Source organism: Lissotriton helveticus, chromosome 1_2 (assembly GCF_964261635.1).
Source record: "Lissotriton helveticus chromosome 1_2, aLisHel1.1, whole genome shotgun sequence".
NCBI lineage: Eukaryota > Metazoa > Chordata > Amphibia > Caudata > Salamandridae > Lissotriton > Lissotriton helveticus.
In genome coordinates, this window is record NC_136058.1 from 324,417,286 (window position 1) to 324,441,353 (window position 24,068).

General features: G+C 41.3%; 6 non-coding genes across 6 annotated transcripts; all 6 read left to right on the top strand.

The window, feature by feature from the left end:
- Positions 1-481: 481 nt before the first annotated feature.
- Positions 482-553, top strand: TRNAC-GCA (transfer RNA cysteine (anticodon GCA)). The gene has a single exon. It is a non-coding gene; the product is annotated as a tRNA-Cys (tRNA).
- Positions 554-6,970: 6,417 nt separating this feature from the next.
- TRNAC-GCA (transfer RNA cysteine (anticodon GCA)) lies at positions 6,971-7,042 on the top strand. The gene has a single exon. It is a non-coding gene; the product is annotated as a tRNA-Cys (tRNA).
- Positions 7,043-9,963: 2,921 nt separating this feature from the next.
- TRNAC-GCA (transfer RNA cysteine (anticodon GCA)) lies at positions 9,964-10,035 on the top strand. The gene has a single exon. It is a non-coding gene; the product is annotated as a tRNA-Cys (tRNA).
- A 4,009-nt stretch (positions 10,036-14,044) lies between these two features.
- Positions 14,045-14,116, top strand: TRNAC-GCA (transfer RNA cysteine (anticodon GCA)). Its single transcript has one exon. It is a non-coding gene; the product is annotated as a tRNA-Cys (tRNA).
- A 1,012-nt stretch (positions 14,117-15,128) lies between these two features.
- On the top strand, positions 15,129-15,200 carry TRNAC-GCA (transfer RNA cysteine (anticodon GCA)). The gene has a single exon. It is a non-coding gene; the product is annotated as a tRNA-Cys (tRNA).
- A 7,839-nt stretch (positions 15,201-23,039) lies between these two features.
- TRNAC-GCA (transfer RNA cysteine (anticodon GCA)) lies at positions 23,040-23,111 on the top strand. The gene has a single exon. It is a non-coding gene; the product is annotated as a tRNA-Cys (tRNA).
- Positions 23,112-24,068: the final 957 nt, after the last annotated feature.

A 24,068-nucleotide genomic window follows, 5' to 3' on the forward strand; every position in this document is an offset into this window, starting at 1 on the left:
TCTGAAGAATCAGGCCATTTGCAAACGCAAAATGGCTTTTTCTGATGTATTAAATGGAAGGTATTCGAAAGGGGTGTTTGGGTGTACCTTCCAAATACCGAATTGTAGTGGTACGTAGAAATGTTTTTCCACCATAATTTGGCCCAAAACAATCATACTTCATCACCATCTCAGTGATTGTGGTAACCAATCCTCAAATGATAAGGTGTCCCGTAAAAACCTCTTCCCCTTTAAGAATGTTTCAAAACAATCATTGTATGTAGAGGCATTGGTCCTATGTACCACTGCCTATTCAAATAAAATCACAATGAAACAAATATCTGTTTTTTAAATGATCCAGTTTTCCTTTAATAAATAATATTAAGGACTACTTCTCCTGTTCCACAGTTTCAAGGTTGTACTTTCTGGCACAACTTAGTATGATCCTCACACTCTTTCATGATGTACTAATATTTTGTCATTCTGATTTTACTGAAAAGCTGGGGATATAGCTCAGTGGTAGAGCATTTGACTGCAGATCAAGAGGTCCCTGGTTCAAATCTGGGTGTCCCCTCACCCTTTTTTGATTCTGTTGTTTGTAATTGGGACTTTTCATCAATTCCATTTGAATCATCTTTGACAGAGTCAGTGTTCCCTTGGATATTGCACTTTAATAGCATTTCAATGTTTCCTGCTTAAAACCTGTGAGTAAATGCAGTTTTTAACACTCTGCTTGGTATTCCCTTTGGTACATTTCTGAAACATCATTGATCAATTTTGGAATTCGGCTCTTCCTTTCACAGCATTAAACAAAGGGAATGGACTATGAAACCAATTGACAACTTTGTTATACTGTTTGGTGCTTTCTTGTATTGCACTGAAGAAATGGCGTATAAAACTTGGCAGCGAAGCAGTCAATCTATTTCTCATTTCACCTGTGTCTTCAGTCTTACATATATTCCACCTCTTCTCTGTGCAGGCAAAGTATGTGTTTGTTTGAAGCACTTCATTTTTGTACAACGTAGGAACTATTTAATTTCTCCTTAAAAGCTCTGCCTACGTGCAAGATGTACGAACTATCATTGCAGTTGCCAGAAGGCTGGTCTGAAGAATTAGGCCATTTGCATACGCAAATGGCTTTTTCTGATGTATTAAATGGAAGGTATTCGAAAGGGGTGTTTAGGTGTACCTTCCACATACCGAATTGTAGTGGTACGTAGAAATGTTTTTCCACCATAATTTGGCCCAAAACAATCATACTTCATCACCATCTCAGTGATTGCGGTAACCAATCCTCAAATGATAAGGTGTCCCGTAAAAACCTCTTCCCCTTTAAGAATGTTTCAAAACAATCATTGTATGTAGAGGCATTGGTCCTATGTACCACTGCCTATTCAAATAAAATAACAATGAAACAAATAAATCTGTTTTTTAAATGATCCAGTTTTCCTTTAATAAATAATATTAAGGACTACTTCTCCTGTTCCACAGTTTCAAGGTTGTACTTTCTGGCACAACTTAGTATGATCCTCACACTCTTTCATGATGTACTCATATTTTGTCATTCTGATTTTCCTGAAAAGCTGGGGATGTAGCTCAGTGGTAGAGCATTTGACTGCAGATCAAGAGGTCCCTGGTACAAATCCGTGTGTCCCCTCACCCTATTTCGATTCTGTTGTTTGTAATTGGGACTTTTCATCAATTCCATTTGGATCCTCTTTAACAGAGTCAGTGTTCCCTTGGATATTGCACTTTATTAGCATTTCAGTGTTTCCTGCTCAAAACCTGTGAGTAAATGCAGTTTTTAACACTCGGCTTGTTATTCCCTTTGGGAAATTTCTGAAACATCATTGATCAATTTTGGAATTCGGCTATTCCTTTCATAGCACTAAACAAAGGGAATGGACTATGAAACCAATTGACAACTTTGTTATACTGTTTGGTGCTTTCTTGTATTGCACTGAAGAAATGGCGTATAAAACTTGGCACCGAAGCAGTCAATCCATTTCTCATTTCACCTCTGTCTTCAGTCTTATATATGTTCCACCTCTTCTCTGTGCATGCAAAGTATGTGTTTGTTTGAAGCACTTTATTTTTGTGCAACGTAGGAACTATTTAATTTCTCCTTAAAAGCTCTGCCTACGTGCAAGATGTACGAACTATCATTGCAGTTGCAAGAAGGCTGGACTGAAGAATCAGGCCATTTGCAAACGCAAAATGGCTTTTTCTGATGTATTAAATGGAAGGTATTCGAAAGGGGTGTTTGGGTGTACCTTCCAAATACCGATTGTAGTGGTACGTAGAAATGTTTTCCCACCATAATTTGGCCCAAAACAATCATACTTCATCACCATCTCAGTGATTGTGGTAACCAATCCTCAAATGATAAGGTGTCCCGTAAAAACCTCTTCCCCTTTAAGAATGTTTCAAAACAATCATTGTATGTAGAGGCATTGGTCCCATGTACCACTGCCTATTCAAATAAAATAACAATGAAACAAATACATCTGTTTTTAAATGATCCAGTTTTCCTTTAATAAATAATATTAAGGACTACTTCTCCTGTTCCACAGTTTCAAGGTTGTACTTTCTGGCACAACTTAGTATGATCCTCACACTCTTTCATGATGTACTGATATTTTGTCATTCTGAATTTACTGAAAAGCTGGGGATATAGCTCAGTTGTAGCGCATTTGACTGCAGATCAAGAGGTCCCTGGTTCAAATCTGGGTGTCCCCTCACCCTATTTTGATTCTGTTGTTTGTAATTGGGACTTTTCATCAATTCCATTTGGATCATCTTTGACAGAGTCAGTGATCCCTAGGATATTGCACTTTAATAGCATTTCAGTGTTTCCTGCTCAAAACCTGTGAGCAAATGCAGTTTTTAACACTCTGCTTGTTATTCCCTTTGGGAAATTTCTGAAACATCATTGATCAATTTTGTAATTTGGCTCTTCCTTTCACAGCACTAAACAAAGGGAATGGACTATGAAAGCAATTGACAACTTTGTTATACTGTTTGGTGCTTTCTTGTATTGCACTGACGAAATGGCGTATAAAACTTGGCAGCGAAGCAGTCAATCTATTTCTCATTTCACCTCTGTCTTCAGTCTTATATATATTCCACCTCTTCTCTGTGCATGCAAAGTATGTGTTTGTTTGAAGCACTTTATTTTTGTGCAACGTAGGAACTATTTAATTTCTCCTTAAAAGCTCTGCCTACGTGCAAGATGTACGAACTATCATTGCAGTTGCAAGAAGGCTGGACTGAAGAATCAGGCCATTTGCAAACGCAAAATGGCTTTTTCTGATGTATTAAATGGAAGGTATTCGAAAGGGGTGTTTGGGTGTACCTTCCAAATACCGATTGTAGTGGTACGTAGAAATGTTTTCCCACCATAATTTGGCCCAAAACAATCATACTTCATCACCATCTCAGTGATTGTGGTAACCAATCCTCAAATGATAAGGTGTCCCGTAAAAACCTCTTCCCCTTTAAGAATGTTTCAAAACAATCATTGTATGTAGAGGCATTGGTCCTATGTACCACTGCCTATCCAAATATAATACAATGAAACAAATACATCTGTTTTTTAAATGATCCAGTTTTCCTTTAATAAATAATATTAAGGACTACTTCTCCTGTTCCACAGTTTCAAGGTTGTACTTTCTGGCACAACTTAGTATGATCCTCACACTCTTTCATGATGTCCTGATATTTTGTCATTCTGATTATACTGAAAAGCTGGGGATATAGCTCAGTGGTAGCGCATTTGACTGCAGATCAAGAGGTCCCTGGTTCAAATCTGGGTGTCCCCTCACCCTATTTTGATTCTGTTGTTTGTAATTGGGACTTTTCATCAATTCCATTTGGATCATCTTTGACAGAGTCATTGTTCCCTAGGATATTGCACTTTAATAGCATTTCAGTGTTTCCTGCTCAAAACCTGTGAGCAAATGCAGTTTTTAACACTCTGCTTGTTATTCCCTTTGGGAAATTTCTGAAACATCATTGATCAATTTTGTAATTTGGCTCTTCCTTTCACAGCACTAAACAAAGGGAATGGACTATGAAAGCAATTGACAACTTTGTTATACTGTTTGGTGCTTTCTTGTATTGCACTGACGAAATGGCGTATAAAACTTGGCAGCGAAGCAGTCAATCTATTTCTCATTTCACCTGTGTCTCCAGTCTTACATATATTACACCTCTTCTCTGTGCATGCAAAGTATGTGTTTGTTTGAAGCACTTCATTTTTGTGCAACGTAGGAACTATTTAATTTCTCCTTAAAAGCTCTGCCTACGTGCAAGATGTACGAACTATCATTGCAGTTGCAAGAAGGCTGGTCTGAAGAATCAGGCCATTTGCAAACGCAAAATGGCTTTTTCTGATGTATTAAATGGAAGGTATTCGAAAGGGGTTTTTGGTGTACCTTCCAAATACCGAATTGTAGTGGTACGTAGAAATGTTTTTCCACCATAATTTGGCCCAAAACAATCATACTTCATCACCATCTCAGTGATTGTGGTAACCAATCCTCAAATGATAAGGTGTCCCGTAAAAACCTCTTCCCCTTTAAGAATGTTTCAAAACAATCATTGTATGTAGAGGCATTGGTCCTATGTACCACTGCCTATTTAAATAAAATAACAATGAAACAAATAAATCTGTTTTTAAATGATCCAGTTTTCCTTTAATAAATAATATTAAGGACTACTTCTCCTGTTCCACAGTTTCAAGGTTGTACTTTCTGGCACAACTTAGTATGATCCGCCCACTCTTTCATGATGTACTGATATTTTGTCATTCTGATTTTACTGAAAAGCTGGGGATATAGCTCAGTGGTAGAGCATTTGACTGCAGATCAAGAGGTCCCTGTTTCAAATCCGTGTGTCCCCTCACCCTATTTTGATTCTTTTGCTTGTAATTGGGACTTTTCATCAATTCCATTTGGATCATCTTAGACAGAGTCAGTGTTCCCTAGGATATTGCACTTTAATAGCATTTCAGTGTTTCCTGCTCAAAACCTGTGAGTAAATGCAGTTTTTAACACTCTGCTTGTTATTCCCTTTGGGAAATTTCTGAAACATCATTGATCAATTTTGTAATTTGGCTCTTCCTTTCACAGCACTAAACAAAGGGAATGGACTATGAAAGCAATTGACAACTTTGTTATACTGTTTGGTGCTTTCTTATATTGCACGGAAAAAATGGCGTATAAAACTTGGCAGCGAATCAGTCAATCTATTTCTCATTTCACCTCTGTCTTCAGTCTTACATATATTTCACCTCTTCTCTGTGCATGCAAAGTATGTGTTTGTTTGAAGCACTTCATTTTTGTGCAACGTAGGAACTATTTAATTTCTCCTCAAAAGCTCTGCCTACTTGCAAGATGTACGAACTATCATTGCAGTTGCAAGAAGGCTGGTCTGAAAAATCAGGCCATTTGCAAACGCAAAATGGCTTTTTCTGATGTATTAAATGGAAGGTATTCGAAAGGGGTGTTTGGGTGTACCTTCCAAATACCGAATTGTAGTGGTACGTAGAAATGTTTTTCCACCATAATTTGGCCAAAACAATCATACTTCATCACCATCTCCGTGATTGTGGTAACCAATCCTCAAATGATAAGGTGTCCCGTAAAAACCTCTTCCCCTTTAAGAATGTTTCAAAACAATCATTGTATGTAGAGGCATTGGTCCTATGTACCACTGCCTATTCAAATAAAATAACAATAAAACAAATATGTTTTTTAAATGATCCAGTTTTCCTTTAATAAATAATATTAAGGACTACTTCTCCTGTTCGACAGTTTCAAGGTTGTACTTCCCGGAACAACTTAGTATGATCCTCTCACTCTTTCATGATGCACTGATATTTTGTCATTCTGATTTTACTGTAAAGCTGGGGATATAGCTCCGTGGTAGAGCATTTGACTGCAGATCAAGAGGTCCCTGGTTCAAATCCGGGTGTCCCCTCACCCTATTTTGATTCTGTTGTTTGTAATTGGGACTTTTCATCAATTCCATTTGGATCATCTTTGACAGAGTCAGTGTTCCCTTGGATATTGCACTTTAATAGCATTTCAGTGTTTCCTGCTGAAATCCTGTGAGTAAATGCAGTTTTTAACACTTGGCTTGGTATTCCCTTTGGGAAATTTCTGAAACATCATTGATCAATTTTGGAATTCGGCTCTTCCTTTCACAGCACTAAACAAAGGGAATGGACTATGAAACCAATTGACAACTTTGTTATACTGTTTGGTGCTTTCTTGTATTGCTCTGAAGAAAGGGCGTATAAAACTTGGCAGCGAAGCACTCAATCTATTTCTCATTTCACCTGTGTCTTCAGTCTTACATATATTCCACCTCTTCTCTGTGCATGCAAAGTATGCGTTTGTTTGAAGCACTTCATTTTTGTGCAACGTAGGAACTATTTAATTTCTCCTTAAAAGCTCTGCCTACATGCAAGATGTACGAACTATCATTGCAGTTGCAAGAAGGCTGGTCTGAAGAATCAGGCCATTTGCAAACGCAAATGGCTTTTTCTGATGTATTAAATGGAAGGTATTCGAAAGGGGTGTTTGGGTGTACCTTCCAAATACCGAATTGTAGTGGTACGTAGAAATGTTTTTCCACCATAATTTGGCCCAAAACAATCATACTTCATCACCATCTCAGTGATTGTGGTAACCAATCCTCAAATGATATGGTGTCCCGTAAAAACCTCTTCCCCTTTAAGAATGTTTCAAATCAATCATTGTATGTAGAGGCATTGGTCCTATGTACCACTGCCTATTCAAATAAAATAACAATAAAACAAATATCTGTTTTTTAAATGATCCAGTTTTCCTTTAATAAATAATATTAAGGACTACTTCTCCTGTTCCACAGTTTCAAGGTTGTACTTTCTGGCACAACTTAGTATGAGCCTCACATTCTTTCATGATGTACTGATATTTTGTCATTCTGATTTTACTGAAAAGCTGGGGATATAGCTCAGTGGTAGAGCATTTGACTGCAGATCAAGAGGTCCCTGGTTCAAATCCGGGTGTCCCCTCACCCTATTTTGATTCTGTTGTTTGTAATTGGGACTTCTCATCAATTCCATTTGGATCATCTTTGGCAGAGTCAGTGTTCCCTTGGATATTGCACTTAAATAGCATTTCAGTGTTTCCTGCGTCTTACATATATTCCACCTCTTCTCTGTGCATGCAAAGTATGTGTTTGTTTGAAGCACTTCATTTTTGTGCAACGTAGGAACTATTTAATTTCTCCTTAAAAGCTCTGCCTACTTGCAAGATGTACGAACTATCATTGCAGTTGCAAGAAGGCTGGTCTGAAGAATCAGGCCATTTGCAAACGCAAAATGGCTTTGTCTGATGTATTAAATAGAAGTTATTCGAAAGTGGTGTTTGGGTGTACCTTCCAAATACCGAATTGTAGTGGTACGTAGAAATGTTTTTCCACCATAATTTGGCCCAAAACAATCATACTTCATCACCATCTCAGTGATTGTGGTAACCAATCCTCAAATGATAAAGTGTCCCGTAAAAACCTCTTCCCCTTTAAGAATGTTTCAAAACAATCATTGTATGTAGAGGCATTGGTCCTATGTACCACTGCCTATTCAAATAAACTAACAATGAAACAAATACATCTGTTTTTTAAATGATCCAGTTTTCCTTTAATAAATAATATTAAGGACTACTTCTCCTGTTCCACAGTTTCAAGGTTGTAATTTCTGGCACAACTTAGTATGATCCTCACACTCTTTCATGATGTACTGATATTTTGTCATTCTGATTCTACTGAAAAGCTGGGTATATAGCTCAGTGGTAGAGCATTTGACTGCAGATCAAGAGGTCCCTGGTTCAAATCCGGGAGTCCTCTCACCCTATTTTGATTCTGTTGTTTGTAATTGGGACTATTCATCAATTCCATTTGGATCATTTTTGACAGAGTTAGTGTTCCCTTGGATATTGCACTTTAATAGCATTTCAGTGTTTCCTGCTCAAAACCTGTGAGTAAATGCAGTTTTTAACACTCGGCTTGGTATTCCCTTTGGGAAATTTCTGAAACATCATTGATCAATTTTGGAATTCGGCTCTTCCTTTCACAGCACTAAACAAAGGGAATGGACTATGAAACCGATTGACAACTTTGTTATACTGTTTGGTGCTTTCTTGTATTGCACTGAAGAAATGGCGTGTAAAACTTGGCAGCGAAGCAGTCAATCTATTTCTCATTTCACCTGTGTCTTCAGTCTTACATATATTCCACCTCTTCTCTGTGCATGCAAAGTATGTGTTTGTTTGAAGCACTTCATTTTTGTGCAACGTAGGAACTATTTAATTTCTCCTTAAAAGCTCTGCCTACGTGCAAGATGTACGAACTATCATTGCAGTTGCAAGAAGGCTGGTCTGAAGAATCAGGCCATTTGCAAACGCAAATGGCTTTTTCTGATGTATTAAATGCAAGGTATTCGAAAGGGGTGTTTGGGTGTACCTTCCACATACCGAATTGTAGTGGTACGTAGAAATGTTTTTCCACCATAATTTGGCCCAAAACAATCATACTTCATCACCATCTCAGTGATTGTGGTAACCAATCCTCAAATGATATGGTGTCCCGTAAAAACCTCTTCCCCTTTAAGAATGTTTCAAATCAATCAATGTATGTAGAGGCATTGGTCCTATGTACCACTGCCTATTCAAATAAAATAACAATAAAACAAATATGTTTTTTAAATGATCCAGTTTTCCTTTAATAAATAATATTAAGGACTACTTCTCCTGTTCGACAGTTTCAAGGTTGTACTTCCCGGAACAACTTAGTATGATCCTCTCACTCTTTCATGATGCACTGATATTTTGTCATTCTGATTTTACTGTAAAGCTTGGGATATAGCTCCGTGGTAGAGCATTTGACTGCAGATCAAGAGGTCCCTGGTTCAAATCCGGGTGTCCCCTCACCCTATTTTGATTCTGTTGTTTGTAATTGGGACTTTTCATCAATTCCATTTGGATCATCTTTGACAGAGTCAGTGTTCCCTTGGATATTGCACTTTAATAGCATTTCAGTGTTTCCTGCTGAAATCCTGTGAGTAAATGCAGTTTTTAACACTTGGCTTGGTATTCCCTTTGGGAAATTTCTGAAACATCATTGATCAATTTTGGAATTCGGCTCTTCCTTTCACAGCACTAAACAAAGGGAATGGACTATGAAACCAATTGACAACTTTGTTATACTGTTTGGTGCTTTCTTGCATTGCACTGAAGAAATGGCGTATAAAACTTGGCAGCGAAGCAGTCAATCTATTTCTCATTTCACCTGTGTCTTCAGTCTTACATATATTCCACCTCTTCTCTGTGCATGCAAAGTATGTGTTTGTTTGAAGCACTTCATTTTTGTGCAACGTAGGAACTATTTAATTTCTCCTTAAAAGCTCTGCCTACGTGCAAGATGTACGAACTATCATTGCAGTTGCAAGAAGGCTGGTCTGAAGAATCAGGCCATTTGCAAACGCAAATGGCTTTTTCTGATGTATTAAATGGAAGGTATTCGAAAGGGGTGTTTGGGTGTACCTTCCAAATACCGAATTGTAGTGGTATATAGAAATGTTTTTCCACCATAATTTGGCCCAAAACAATCATACTTCATCACCATCTCAGTGATTGTGGTAACCAATCCTCAAATGATATGGTGTCCCGTAAAAACCTCTTCCCCTTTAAGAATGTTTCAAATCAATCATTGTATGTAGAGGCATTGGTCCTATGTACCACTGCCTATTCAAATAAAATAACAATAAAACAAATATCTGTTTTTTAAATGATCCAGTTTTCCTTTAATAAATAATATTAAGGACTACTTCTCCTGTTCCACAGTTTCAAGGTTGTACTTTCTGGCACAACTTAGTATGAGCCTCACATTCTTTCATGATGTACTGATATTTTGTCATTCTGATTTTACTGAAAAGCTGGGGATATAGCTCAGTGGTAGAGCATTTGACTGCAGATCAAGAGTTCCCTGGTTCAAATCCGGGTGTCCCCTCACCCTATTTTGATTCTGTTGTTTGTAATTGGGACTTCTCATCAATTCCATTTGGATCATCTTTGACAGAGTCAGTGTTCCCTTGGATATTGCACTTAAATAGCATTTCAGTGTTTCCTGCGTCTTACATATATTCCACCTCTTCTCTGTGCATGCAAAGTATGTGTTTGTTTGAAGCACTTCATTTTTGTGCAACGTAGGAACTATTTAATTTCTCCTTAAAAGCTCTGCCTACTTGCAAGATGTACGAACTATCATTGCAGTTGCAAGAAGGCTGGTCTGAAGAATCAGGCCATTTGCAAACGCAAAATGGCTTTGTCTGATGTATTAAATAGAAGTTATTCGAAAGGGGTGTTTGGGTGTACCTTCCAAATACAGAATTGTAGTGGTACGTAGAAATGTTTTTCCACCATAATTTGGCCCAAAACAATCATACTTCATCACCATCTCAGTGATTGTGGTAACCAATCCTCAAATGATAAGGTGTCCCGTAAAAACCTCTTCCCCTTTAGGAATGTTTCAAAACAATCATTGTATGTAGAGGCATTGGTCCTATGTACCACTGCCTATTCAAATAAACTAACAATGAAACAAATACATCTGTTTTTTAAATGATCCAGTTTTCCTTTAATAAATAATATTAAGGACTACTTCTCCTGTTCCACAGTTTCAAGGTTGTACTTTCTGGCACAACTTAGTATGAGCCTCACATTCTTTCATGATGTACTGATATTTTGTCATTCTGATTTTACTGAAAAGCTGGGGATATAGCTCAGTGGTAGAGCATTTGACTGCAGATCAAGAGGTCGCTGGTTCAAATCCGGGTGTCCCCTCACCCTATTTTGATTCTGTTGTTTGTAATTGGGACTTCTCATCAATTCCATTTGGATCATCTTTGACAGAGTCAGTGTTCCCTTGGATATTGCACTTAAATAGCATTTCAGTGTTTCCTGCTCAAAGCCTGTGAGTAAATGCAGTTTTTAACACTCGGCTTGGTATTCCCTTTGGGAAATTTCTGAAACGTCATTGATCAATTTTACAATTCGGCTCTTCCTTTCACAGCACTAAACAAAGGGAATGGACTATGAAACCAATTGACAACTTTGTTATACTGTTTGGTGCTTTCTTGTATTGCACTGAAGAAATGGCGTATAAAACTTGGCAGCGAAGCAGTCAATCTATTTCTCATTTCACCTGTGTCTTCAGTCTTACATATATTCCACCTCTTCTCTGTGCATGCAAAGTATGTGTTTGTTTGAAGCACTTCATTTTTGTGCAACGTAGGAACTATTTAATTTCTCCTTAAAAGCTCTGCCTACGTGCAAGATGTACGAACTATCCTTGTAGTTGCAAGAAGGCTGGTCTGAAGAATCAGACCATTTGCAAACGCAAAATGGCTTTTTCTGATGTATTAAATAGAAGGTAGTCGAAAGGGGTGTTTGGGTGTAGCTTCCAAATACCGAATTGTAGTGGTACGTAGAAATGTTTTTCCACCATAATTTGGCCCAAAACAATCATACTTCATCACCATCTCAGTGATTGTGGTAACCAATCCTCAAATGATAAGGTGTCCCGTAAAAACCTCTTCCCCTTTAAGAATGTTTCAAAACAATCATTGTATGTAGAGGCATTGGTCCTATGTACAACTGCCTATTCAAATAAAATAACAATGAAACAAATAAATCTGTTTTTTAAATGATCCAGTTTTTCTTTAATAAATAATCTTAAGGACTACTTTCCCTGTTCCACAGTTTCAAGGTTGTACTTTCTGGCACAACTTAGTATTATCCTCACACTCTTTCATGATGTACTGATATTTAGTCATTCTGATTTTACTGAAAAGCTGGGGATATAGCTCAGTGGTAGAGCATTTGACTGCAGATCAAGAGGTCCCTGGTTCAAATCCTGCTGTCCCCTCACCCTATTTTGATTCTGTTGTTTGTAATTGAGACTTTCCATCAATTCCATTTGGATCATCTTTGACAGAGTCAGTGTTCCCTTGGATATTGCACTTTAATGGCATTACAGTGTTTGCTTCTCAAAACCTGTGAGTAAATGCAGTTTTTAACACTCAGCTTGGTATTCCCTTTGGGAAATTTCTGAAACATCATTGATCAATTTTGGAATTCGGCTCTTCCTTTCACAGCACTAAACAAAGGGAATGGACTATGAAACCAATTGACATCTTTGTTATACTGTTTGGTGCTTTCTTGTATTGCACTGAAGAAATGGCGTATAAAACTTTGTGGCGAAGCAGTCAATCTATTTCTCATTTCACCTGTGTCTTCAGTCTTACATATATTCCACCTCTTCTCTGTGCATGCAAAGTATATGTTTGTTTGAAGCACTTCATTTTTGTGCAACGTAGGAACCATTTAATTTCTCCTTAAAAGCTCTGCCTACTTGCAAGATGTACGAACTATTATTGCAGTTGCAAGAAGGCTGGTCTGAAGAATCAGGCCATTTGCAAACGCAAAATGGCTTTTTCTGATGTATTAAATGGAAGGTATTCGAAAGGGGTGTTTGGGTGTACCTTCCAAATACCGAATTGTAGTGGTACGTAGAAATGTTTTTCCACCATAATTTGGCCCAAAACAATCATACTTCATCACCATCTCAGTGATTGTGGTAACCAATCCTCAAATGATAAGGTTTCCCGTAAAAACCTCTTCCCCTTTAAGAATGTTTCAAAACAATCATTGTATGTAGAGGCATTGGTCCTATGTAAGACTGCCTATTCAAATAAAATAACAATGAAACAAATATCTGTTTTTTAAATGATCCAGTTTTCCTTAAATAAATACTATTAAGGACTACTTCTCCTGTTCCACAGTTTCAAGGTTGTAATTTCTGGCACAACTTAGTATGATCCTCACACTCTTTCATGATGTACTGATATTTTGTCATTCTGATTCTACTGAAAAGCTGGGTATATAGCTCAGTGGTAGAGCATTTGACTGCAGATCAAGAGGTCCCTGGTTCAAATCCGGGTGTCCTCTCACCCTATTTTGATTCTGTTGTTTGTAATTGGGACTTTTCATCAATTCCATTTGGATCATTTTTGACAGAGTCAGTGTTCCCTTGGATATTGCACTTTAATAGCATTTCAGTGTTTCCTGCTCAAAACCTGTGAGTAAATGCAGTTTTTAACACTCGGCTTGGTATTCCCTTTGGGAAATTTCTGAAACATCATTGATCAATTTTGCAATTCGGCTCTTCCTTTCACAGCACTAAACAAAGGGAATGGACTATGAAACCAATTGACAACTTTGTTATACTGTTTGGTGCTTTCTTGTATTGCACTGAAGAAATGGCGTATAAAACTTGGCAGCGAAGCAGTCAATCTATTTCTCATTTCACCTGTGTCTTCAGTCTTACATATATTCAACCTCTTCTCTGTGCATGCAAAGTATGTGTTTGTTTGAAGCACTTCATTTTTGTGCAACGTAGGAACTATTTAATTTCTCCTTAAAAGCTCTGCCTACGTGCAAGATGTACGAACTATCATTGCAGTTGCAAGAAGGCTGGTCTGAAGAATCAGGCCATTTGCAAACGCAAAATGGCTTTTTCTGATGTATTAAATGGAAGGTATTCGAAAGGAGTGTTTGGGTGTACCTTCCAAATACCGAATTGTAGTGGTACATAGAAATGTTTTTCCACCATAATTTGGCCCAAAACAATCATACTTCATCTCCATCTCAGTGATTGTGGTAACCAATCCTCAAATGATAAGGTGTCCTGTAAAAACCTTTTCCCCTTTAAGAATGTTTCAAAACAATCATTGTATGTAGAGGCATTGGTTCTATGTACCACTGCCTATTCAAATAAAATAACAATGAAACAAATAAATCTGTTTTTTAAATGATCCAGTTTTCCTTTAAAATAATAATAATGACTACTTCTCCTGTTCCACAGTTTCAAGGTTGTACTTTCTGGCACAACTTAGTATGATCCTCACACTCTTTCATGATGTACTGATATTTTGACATTCTGATTTTACTGAAAAGCTGGGGATATAGCTCAGTGGTAGAGCATTTGACTGCAAATCAAGAGGTCCCTGGTTCAAATCCGGGTGTCCCCTCACCCTATTTTGATTCTGTTGTTTGTAATTGGGACTTCTCATCAATTCCATTTGGATCATCTTTGACAGAGTCAGTGTTTCCTTGGATATTGCACTTAAATAGCATTTCAGTGTTTCCTGCTCAAAGCCTGTGAGTAAATGCAGTTTTTAACACTTGGCTTGGTATTCCCTTTGGGAAATTTCTGAAACGTCATTGATCAATTTTGGAATTCGGCTCTTCCTTTCACAGCACTAAACAAAGAGAATGGACTATGAAACAAATTGACAACTTTGTCATACTGTTTGGTGCTTTCTTGTATTGCACTGAAGAAATGGCGTATAAAACTTGGCAGCGAACCAGTCAATCTATTTCTCATTTCACCTGTGTCTTCAGTCTTACATATATTCCACCTCTTCTCTATGCATGCAAAGTATGTGTTTGTTTGAAGCACTTCATTTTTGTGCAACCTAAGAACTATTTAATTTCTCCTTAAAAGCTATGCCTACGTGCAAGATGTACGAACTATCATTGCAGTTGCAAGAAGGCTGGTCTGAAGAATCAGGCCATTTGCAAACGCAAAATGGCTTTTTCTGATGTATTAAATGGAAGGTATTCGAAAGGGGTGTTTGGGTGTACCTTCCAAATACCGAATTGTAGTGGTACTTAGAAATGTTTTTCCACCATAATTTGGCCCAAAACAATCATACTTCATCACCATCTCCGTGATTGTGGTAACCAATTCTCAAATGATAAGGTGTCCCGTAAAAACCTCTTCCCCTTTAAGAATGTTTCAAAACAATCATTGTATGTAGAGGCATTGGTCCTATGTACCACTGCCTATTCAAATAAAATACCAATGAAACAAATACATCTGTTTTTTAAATGATCCAGTTTTCCTTTAATAAATAATATTAAGGACTACTTCTCCTGTTCCACAGTTTCAAGGTTGTACTTTCTGGCACAACTTAGTATGATCCTCACACTCTTTCATGATGTACTGATATTTTGTCATTATGATTTTACTGAAAAGCTGGGGATATAGCTCAGTGGTAGAGCATTTGACTGCAGATCAAGAGGTCCCTGGTCCAAATCCGGGTGTCCCCTTACCCTATTTTGATTTTGTTGTTTGTAATTGGGACTTTTCATTAATTCCATTTGGATCATCTTTGACAGAGTCAGTGTTCCCTTGGATATTGCACTTTAATAGCATTTCTGTGTTTCCTGCTCAAAACCTGTGAGTAAATGCAGTTTTTAACACTCTGCTTGTTATTTCCTTTGGGAAATTTCTGAAACATCATTGATCAATTTTTGAATTTGGCTCTTCCTTTCACAGCACTAAACAAATGGAAAGGGGCGACCACTCGGTCCCCCCGAACATATGGATGGGTGCCCTGAACCTCCCGGAAAAACCATTTTGGGCGAGGTGGGCGTAGCCCGGCTGGTATGCCCGAAGCGGCGTAGCCGTGGCGCGCCTTCCCCCGCCCAAGAGGGGTTGTCCTAGACACCTCAACGGAAGACGACCACGCCCCGTAGGCGTACCGGTGACGGGTACACGCCCTCCCGCAGAAGAATAAAGAAGCGGGAATCCAGAGGAGCGTCCTCTTGTTCCTCGGATCGGAAGGCTGCACCCACTCTTTGCCCGTGAGCCCTCGACGGAACAAGCAGCAATTTTGAACTTGGTAATCCTGTTTTTCTCTTTCAGTTTCGAGGGCTCACAGATTTCAGGACCTCGTGGATCGACCAAGGGCGGAAGACTCGAAACCATGCCTAGCAAGAAAGCAGGAAAGGGTTCCGAGACGGAGAGGGTGTTACGCCGGTTGTCGAACCGGATGGCTTGTATGGACCGAAAGCTCGGACAAGTCCAATCGCTCGGTAGAGGTTTAGCGGAGGTGAAGAAGCAATTGGCCGCATTGAATGACCCAGGTCAGCCGAAAAAGGTAATAGGCCCGGCCTTGCCGGGAGTCGTCCCCGGGGTAAGAGGGAAGCGGGTCAAAGAAAGGGCGGTTTCGGGGGGGGTCCCGGTCCCAGAGGTACCCCCCATCGCCCCCCTCGTACCGGCTGATAACCCGGTTCAGAAACCAGATTTAGGCCAGCCGATCCCGGTGGTGATCACCTCGGCCGAGGATGATGAAATGCCCCCAGAATTGGCCGCACAGTTGATGGCATGGCTCAAAACAAAGGGGGGGGGCACAGTGACCCCGGGAGATCCGGCCGAAGAAGCCAGAGTATTAATAAAGCAGTTGCGGCAATCGAGAGATGTCGCAAAGGCGAGTGTTCCTCTTGTTCCCCCACAGGTGGCACCTGGAGTACCAGCAGCTGGTCAGGAAAAGACGGCGGCAGCAACGGCCGATCCGGGTAAGCTCGCATTGCCGATGGCGGGGGAGGGCTCAATACCCTCAAGGCGGGAAAAGGTTGCAGAGCACATTCCCATGGCCACGAAAGAGTTAATATGGGGAGACAAGTATGTCAACATGTTTTCATTGTTAACTGACCATCGCGAGACGGAGTACGCTAAAACGCAGAAAGATTTGTGGCACCCGAGTGTCTGGCGCGCCAAGATGGCCGAGTTCAGGGTGGACGAGACAGTGACGAACTGGGTTAAGGCCTTCTCTATATTTACCGCAGTGATGGCGGAACGTAAACCCGAGGTTATGACTGAGTTGATTTGCTATCAGAATCGCATTATGGATTTCTATTCAATGTATGAGGGGGTAGAATGGAAAGGCTATGACATGAAATTCCGTAAAGCAAAAGAATATGATGCTTCTTTGTCTTGGGATTGTTTGGACTCGGTGTCATGGCACAAGCAGCTCCTGCCAGGGGCGACAGGTACGTCCTCGCCAGGCGGGAGCGGGTCCGGATTGGTCCGCCAAAAGCCCGGTGTGCCCTTTCGAGCAGGCACAGGTGGGGGCTACCAGCCTAGAGTTGGCGGGAATGGCGGAAAAGGGGGGGTCTGTTGGGGCTTCAATAGAGGCAACTGTAACAGCCCGCAGGGGACATGCAAGTTTAAGCATGTGTGTGCCGGCTGTGGGAATTCCTTACACCCGGAAAGTGCATGTAGATCAAAAATTAGCAGGACGGGGGGTAAAGGCGGGTCTAAGCAGGAGTGAGGTAGACTTTTGTGACCGATTGCCTACACCCGTTGATCTCATGGTTATGATTCCGTGGATAAACAAATACCCTGATCATGTATCCGCTGGGGTGTTGAGGAAGGGATTCTTACATGGCTTCCACATCCCGGCGGGGGATTTTCGGGGGAACTCCTTTTGTAGAAACCAGTTATCGGTACAGCACAACCCAGGCATGGTGAAAAGAAAATAGCAAAAGAAGTCAGTTTAGGGCGAGTGGCTGGGCCCTTTCGTCGCCCGCCGGTGGCTGAGTTCATCTGTTCCCCGTTGGGGGTTGTCCCGAAGAAAGACCCAGGGGAGTTTAGACTCATACATAACCTTTCTGCTCCTAGGGGTTCCTCGGTGAATGATGCCATTGACCCAGAAGTTTGTTCAGTACAGTATGCATCGTTCGACGATGCCGTGGCCATGTTGAACGGCCTAGGCCTTGGGGCGCTGATGGCGAAATCTGAAATCTGATATCGAATCAGCGTTCCGGTTGCTTCCGGTGCGCCCGCAGGATCAGCGCCTGCTAGGTTTTGCATTTCAGGGAAGTTATTACATGGATAAATGCATGCCCATGGGTTGCTCCATTTCTTGTGCGTATTTTGAAATGTTTAGCTGTTTTTTAGAATGGGCATTCACCGAGGCTACCGGGCATAGACATGTTATGCATTATCTGGATGACTTCCTGTTCTTAGGGGCAGCCGGTGATACGAACTGCGCGCAGGCGCTGTATGATTTCTGCATCCTCATGAGTGAATTTGGAGTCCCATTGGCACCAGGTAAGACGGTTGGACCATCTACTTCACTGGAGTTTCTGGGAATTGAACTCGATTCTGTGGAGGGGTGTTTCCGATTACCGATGGAAAAAGTGGTCAAGTTTCGGGCTTCCTTGATGCAATGCCTGAGTGGGGAGAAAGTGACCCTGCACCAGTTACAACAAACAGTGGGTCAGCTTAATTTTGCCTTGAGGGTGATGCCTATGGCCCGCACCTTTTCACGCTCTATCGCGCAAGCTATGGTAGGTCTCAAAGAGGGTCACCACCATACGAGACTGTCAGGGGAGGTTCGCCAGGATATGCGTATTTGGTTGGCATTTCTGGCGGACTTCAACGGTCGAGTCGTGTGGAACTCCCCGCCAGAGTCTTCAGATGAACTAGGTCTATGGACCGACTCAGCAGGGAGCGTGGGTTTTGGCGCCATCTTAGGTAATCGATGGTCGGCACAAACATGGCCAACATGGTGGCACTTCAACGGTCTCACAGGTAACATTGGGTTCCTGGAGTGATTCCCCATCTGGGTTGCTCTGATAACATGGTCTGACGACTTCAGGGACCGCTCAGTGGTGTTTTGGTCTGATAATATGACTTGTCGAGTGCATTAACCAACAGGCAGCACGCTGCAAATTGATCTTGAGATTGTTGAAAGAAATTGTGCTGCTTTGCATGCGATTGAATGTACAGTTCAGGGCGAAACATGTGCTAGGTGTACTGAATCACGCGGCTGATGCACTCTCTCGTTCACATATGCAGGCATTCAGGGGTTATCTACCCACAGCGGACCTAGAGGCAGCACCATTCCCCGAAACAATATGGCTAATCGGTGCCCCGGATTACAAGACCTCGTGGCAGCGAGTTTAGCCCCCAGGACAAGGAAAGCATACGAAGGAGCGTTTCGTTCCTATTGCACATATTTGGGTCCCACAGAGAGTCAGAACTGGGGTCAGGAGGAATCCTTCCTGGGGTACTTGGTAGCGCTGCACAGAGAGGGCCGATCAGCGGCAACGGCCAGTAGGCATAGGGCGGCCATTTCATTCATGGCCCAGGTACACGGCATAAAAGACCCTACAGGTTCCTTTTTGGTGAAAAAAGCCCTTCGCGGCTGGCAGCGCCTTGAGGGTTGCAAGCAAGATACGAGGCACCCGATTGGCTTAGACAGACTGTCTCTGCTTTTAGCAAAGCTGGATCAGACGTGTTCCTCCCATTTCGAAGCAGTTCTGTTCCGGGCAGCGTTCACATTGGCATTCCATGGGGCTATGAGGGTGAGCAAACTTGTCGCAAGGAACAAGAGAGGTATGGAGGGAGGCTTGTGCAGGGATCACATCCAAATAAGGGGTGATTCGATGGTGATCGTGATAGCCAGGTCCAAGACTGACCAGGGGGCTATGGGAAACAGTGTGGTCGTACAGCGCAAGCGTGGGTCCCCCTTCTGCCCGTTGAAGTGTGTGGAAGACTATTTGGCGCTAAGGGCGGCCGCATGGAGGGGGAGTTTGCTCCGACACAAGGATGGCACTCCACTGACGAGATTTCAGTTTCAGAGGGTGCTAGCATTGTCAATCGCTGACGCGGGCATGGACCCGTGCGATTTTGGGACCCACTCCTTTAGGATAGGGGCTGCTACTGAGGCTACAGCCAGGGGTCAGAGTGCTGAGGAAGTGAAACAATTGGGCCGTTGGTCCTCGAATTGCTTCAAGAGGTATGTGCGATTGCACATGTTGTGAGTGATCAATTGACATGCACTCACGTTTTCTGTCTTTTGTTTACTTTACAGTTTCGCGAGCCTGCCACGCTGGGCGGAATTTGAGGTCGACCCAGCACCAGGAGACCAGCGGTCAGAGGCCAGCGACTGGAGAGAGGATGGTATGGGTCGTGGGCCACTCATACGTGAGGCGCGCCGGCGACGTATTCAAGGAAGGTGACGCGATTCACGCACCTGGGGAATACGGGTTCAGAGTGGCCTTCCATGGGAAGGGTGGGCTCATTTTTGACCACTTTGAATCATTTTTCGAGGGGCTTCTAGGGCGGTATAGGTCACCGCCATCTGTAGTCATAGTACACCTGGGAGGCAACGACTTGGTGACACTGGGTAGACGAGTGTTACTTGAACGAATTTTGTCGGCTGTTAGCTGGTTGGCTAAAAGAGTCCCGGGGTGTACGATTGCCTGGTCCCACATGATTCCTAGGAAGATGTGGCAGGGGGGCCTTTCGGTGTCAGCACTGAACCATTCAGTTAAACGGGTCAATAATAAAATTGGTAGATTGTTCCGTTCTGCGCAGTTGCATAACATTCCTCATGGGTGTATTCGGGGTGATCAAATTTATCTGAACGATGGGGTTCACCTGTCCAGGGAGGGGAATGACTTATTCATAGGAGACTTCGTTGCATGGCTAAGGGGTTTGAGGAAGCATGACCTGTAGGAGGAGTCGGGGGGACCGGCTAGTCGGTCAACTATCCGGTCTGTGGCGGTAAGGTCATGATCGTCGGTGAGCAGTAATTTCAAGGTCCCTAGAGTGGGGCGCCACCCACAATGGATGGGAGCGCCCGGGGGAAGACGGCCATTGGCCCCTTCCACGGGGAGGCGGCACCCACTAAGGATGGGGTGCCTATGGGGAGATGGCCATGGGCCCCTCCCAGGGGGGGAGGCGGTTAGATGCCCCTCCTACTAATTTCCCGGGGCCGGATATCCGCGACGGCGGATAGAGAGTGTGGGGATGGGGGGAGAGTCCACGCTGTCCTTCCTACAGAGACCTCATACGGGAACTCGGACGACCCTTAAGATGGCGTTGAGTACAAAGGGGGCCCCCACCACGACAAGGGAAGTTACAGTTGGCAATGAGGGTAGAGTCCTCTGCGCATGCGCCGCTCACACCGTGAGGGCGGGAGTCTGGTAGTAGGGATCTGACACCGGTTAAGACCTTGCCGTTGGCCCTTAATGCTAGGATGTACAATTTGAGTTAGAGTGTATGCATTTTCAGGATGTTAGCCAAAAGTACATGACTGCATCGAAATGTAATAAATGACAAATTGTACATAATGCATAATGATGAAACTTTTATTTAATGTTTTAAATTTTGTTTCAAATTTTAAAAAATACGGCCGGGAGGGTGACTCCCTCCCGCCTTCCAAAAGTTCAACTATTGTCCGACTTCCCATTCTTGGGGAAATGTGTTGGGAGGGGGTGGCGGGCATCCCAGCCATAGGGAATGGACTATGAAACCAATTGACAACTTTGTTATACTGTTTGGTGCTTTCTTGTATTGCACTGAAGAAATGGCGTATAAAACTTGGCAGCGAAGCAGTCAATCTATTTCTTATTTCACCTGTGTCTTCAGTCTTACATATATTCCACCTCTTCTCTGTGAATGCAAAGTATGTGTTTGTTTGAAGCACTTCATTTTTGTGCAACGTAGGAACTATTTAATTTCTCCTTAAAAGCTCTGCCTACTTGCAAGATGTACGAACTATCATTGCAGTTGCAAGAAGGCTGGTCTGAAGAATCAGGCCATTTGCAAACTTAAAATGGCTTTTTCTGATGTATTAAATGGAAGGTATTCGAAAGGGGTGTTTGGGTGTACCTTCCAAATACCGAATTGTAGTGGTACGTAGAAATGTTTTTCCACCATAATTTGGCCCAAAACAATCATACTTCATCACCATCTCAGTGATTGTGGTAACCAATCCTCAAATGATAAGGTGTCCCGTAAAAACCTCTTCCCCTTTAAGAATGTTTCAAAACAATCATTGTATGTAGAGGCATTGGTCCTATGTACGACTGCCTATTCAAATAAAATAACAATGAAACAAATATCTGTTTTTTAAATGATCCAGTTTTCCTTTAATAAATAATATTAAGGACTACTTCTCCTGTTCCACAGTTTCAAGGTTGTACTTTCTGGCACAACTTAGTATGATCCTCACACTCTTTCATGATGTACTGATATTTTGTCATTCTGATTTTACTGAAAAGCTGGGGATATAGCTCAGTTGTAGAGCATTTGACTGCAGATCAAGAGGTCCCTGGTTCGAATCCGGGTGTCCCCTCACCCTATTTTGATACTGTTGTTTGTAGTTGGGACTTTTCATCAATTCCATTTGGATCATCTTTGACAGAGTCAGTGTTCCCTTAGATATTGCACTTTAATAGCATTTCAGTGTTTCCTGCTCAAAACCTGTGAGTAAAGGCAGTTTTTAACACTCGGCTTGGTATTCCCTTTGGGAAATTTCTGTAACATCATTGATCAATTTTGGAATTCGGCTCTTCCTTTCACAGCACTAAACAAAGGGAATGGACTATGAAACCAATTGACAACTTTGTTATACTGTTTGGTGCTTTCTTGTATTGCACTGAAGAAATGGCGTATAAAACTTGGCAGCGAAGCAGTCAATCTATTTCTCATTTCACCTGTGTCTTCAGTCTTACATATATTCCACCTCTTCTCTGTGCATGCAAAGTATGTGTTTGTTTGAAGCACTTCATTTTTGTGCAACGTAGGACCTATTTAATTTCTCCTTAAAAGCTCTGCCTACGTGCAAGATGTACGAACTATCATTGCAGTTGCAAGAAGGCTGGTCTGAAGAATCAGGCCATTTGTAAACGCAAAATGGCTTTTTCTGATGTATTAAATGGAAGGTATTTGAAAGGGGTGTTTGGGTGTACCTTCAAAATACCGAATTTTAGTGGTACGTAGAAATGTTTTTCCACCATAATTTGGCCCAAAACAATCATACTCCATCACCATCTCCGTGATTGTGGTAACCAATCCTCAAATGATAAGGTGTCCCGTAAAAACCTCTTCCCCTTTATGAATGTTTCAAAACAATCATTGTATGTAGAGGCATTGGTCCTATGTACCACTGCCTATTCAAATAAAATAACAATGAAACAAATAAATCTGTTTTTTAAATGATCCAGTTTTCCTTTAATAAATAATGTTAAGGACTACTTCTCCTGTTCCACAGTTTCAAGGTTGTACTTTCTGGCACAACTTAGTATGATCCTCACACTCTTTCAATATGTACTGATATTTTGTCATTCTGATTTTACTGAAAATCTGGGGATATAGCTCAGTGGTAGAGCATTTGACTGCAGATCAAGAGGTCCCTGGTTCAAATCCGGTTGTCCCCTTACCCTATTTTGATTCTGTTGTTTGTAATTTGGACTTTTCATCAATTCCATTTGGATCATCTTTGACAGAGTCAGTGTTCCCTTGGATATTGCACTTTAATAGCATTTCAGTGTTTCCTGCTCAAAGCCTGTGAGTAAATGCAGTTTTTAACACTCGGCTTGGTATTCCCTTTGGGAAATTTCTGAAACATCATTGATCAATTTTGGAATTAGGCTCTTCCTTTCACAGCACTAAACAAAGGGAATGGACTATGAAACCAATTGACAACTTTGTTATACTGTTTGGTGCTTTCTTGTATTGCACTGAAGAAATGGCGTATAAAACTTGGCAGCGAAGCAGTCAATCTATTTCTCATTTCACCTGTGTCTTCAGTCTTACATATATTCCACCTCTTCTCTGTGCATGCAAAGTATGTGTTTGTTTGAAGCACTTCATTTTTGTGCAACGTAGGAACTATTTAATTTCTCCTTAAAAGCTCTGCCTACGTGCAAGATGTACGAACTATCATTGCAGTTGCAAGAAGGCTGGTCTGAAGAATCAGGCCATTTGCAAACACAAAATGGCTTTTTCTGATGTATTAAATGGAAGGTATTCGAAAGGGGTGTTTGGGTGTACCTTCCAAATACCGAATTGTAGTAGTACGTAGAAATGTTTTTTCACCATAATTTGGCCCAAAACAATCATACTTCATCACCATCTCAGTGATTGTGGTAACCAATCCTCAAATGATAAGGTGTCCTGTAAAAACCTCTTCCCCTTTAAGAATGTTTCAAAACAATCATTGTATGTAGAGGCATTGGTCCTATGTTCCACTGCCTATTCAAATAAAATAACAATGAAACAAATATCTGATTTTTAAATGATCCAGTTTTCCTTTAACAAATATTATTAAGGACTACTTCTCCTGTTCCACAGTTTCAAGGTTGTACTTTCCGGAACAACTCAGTATGATCCTC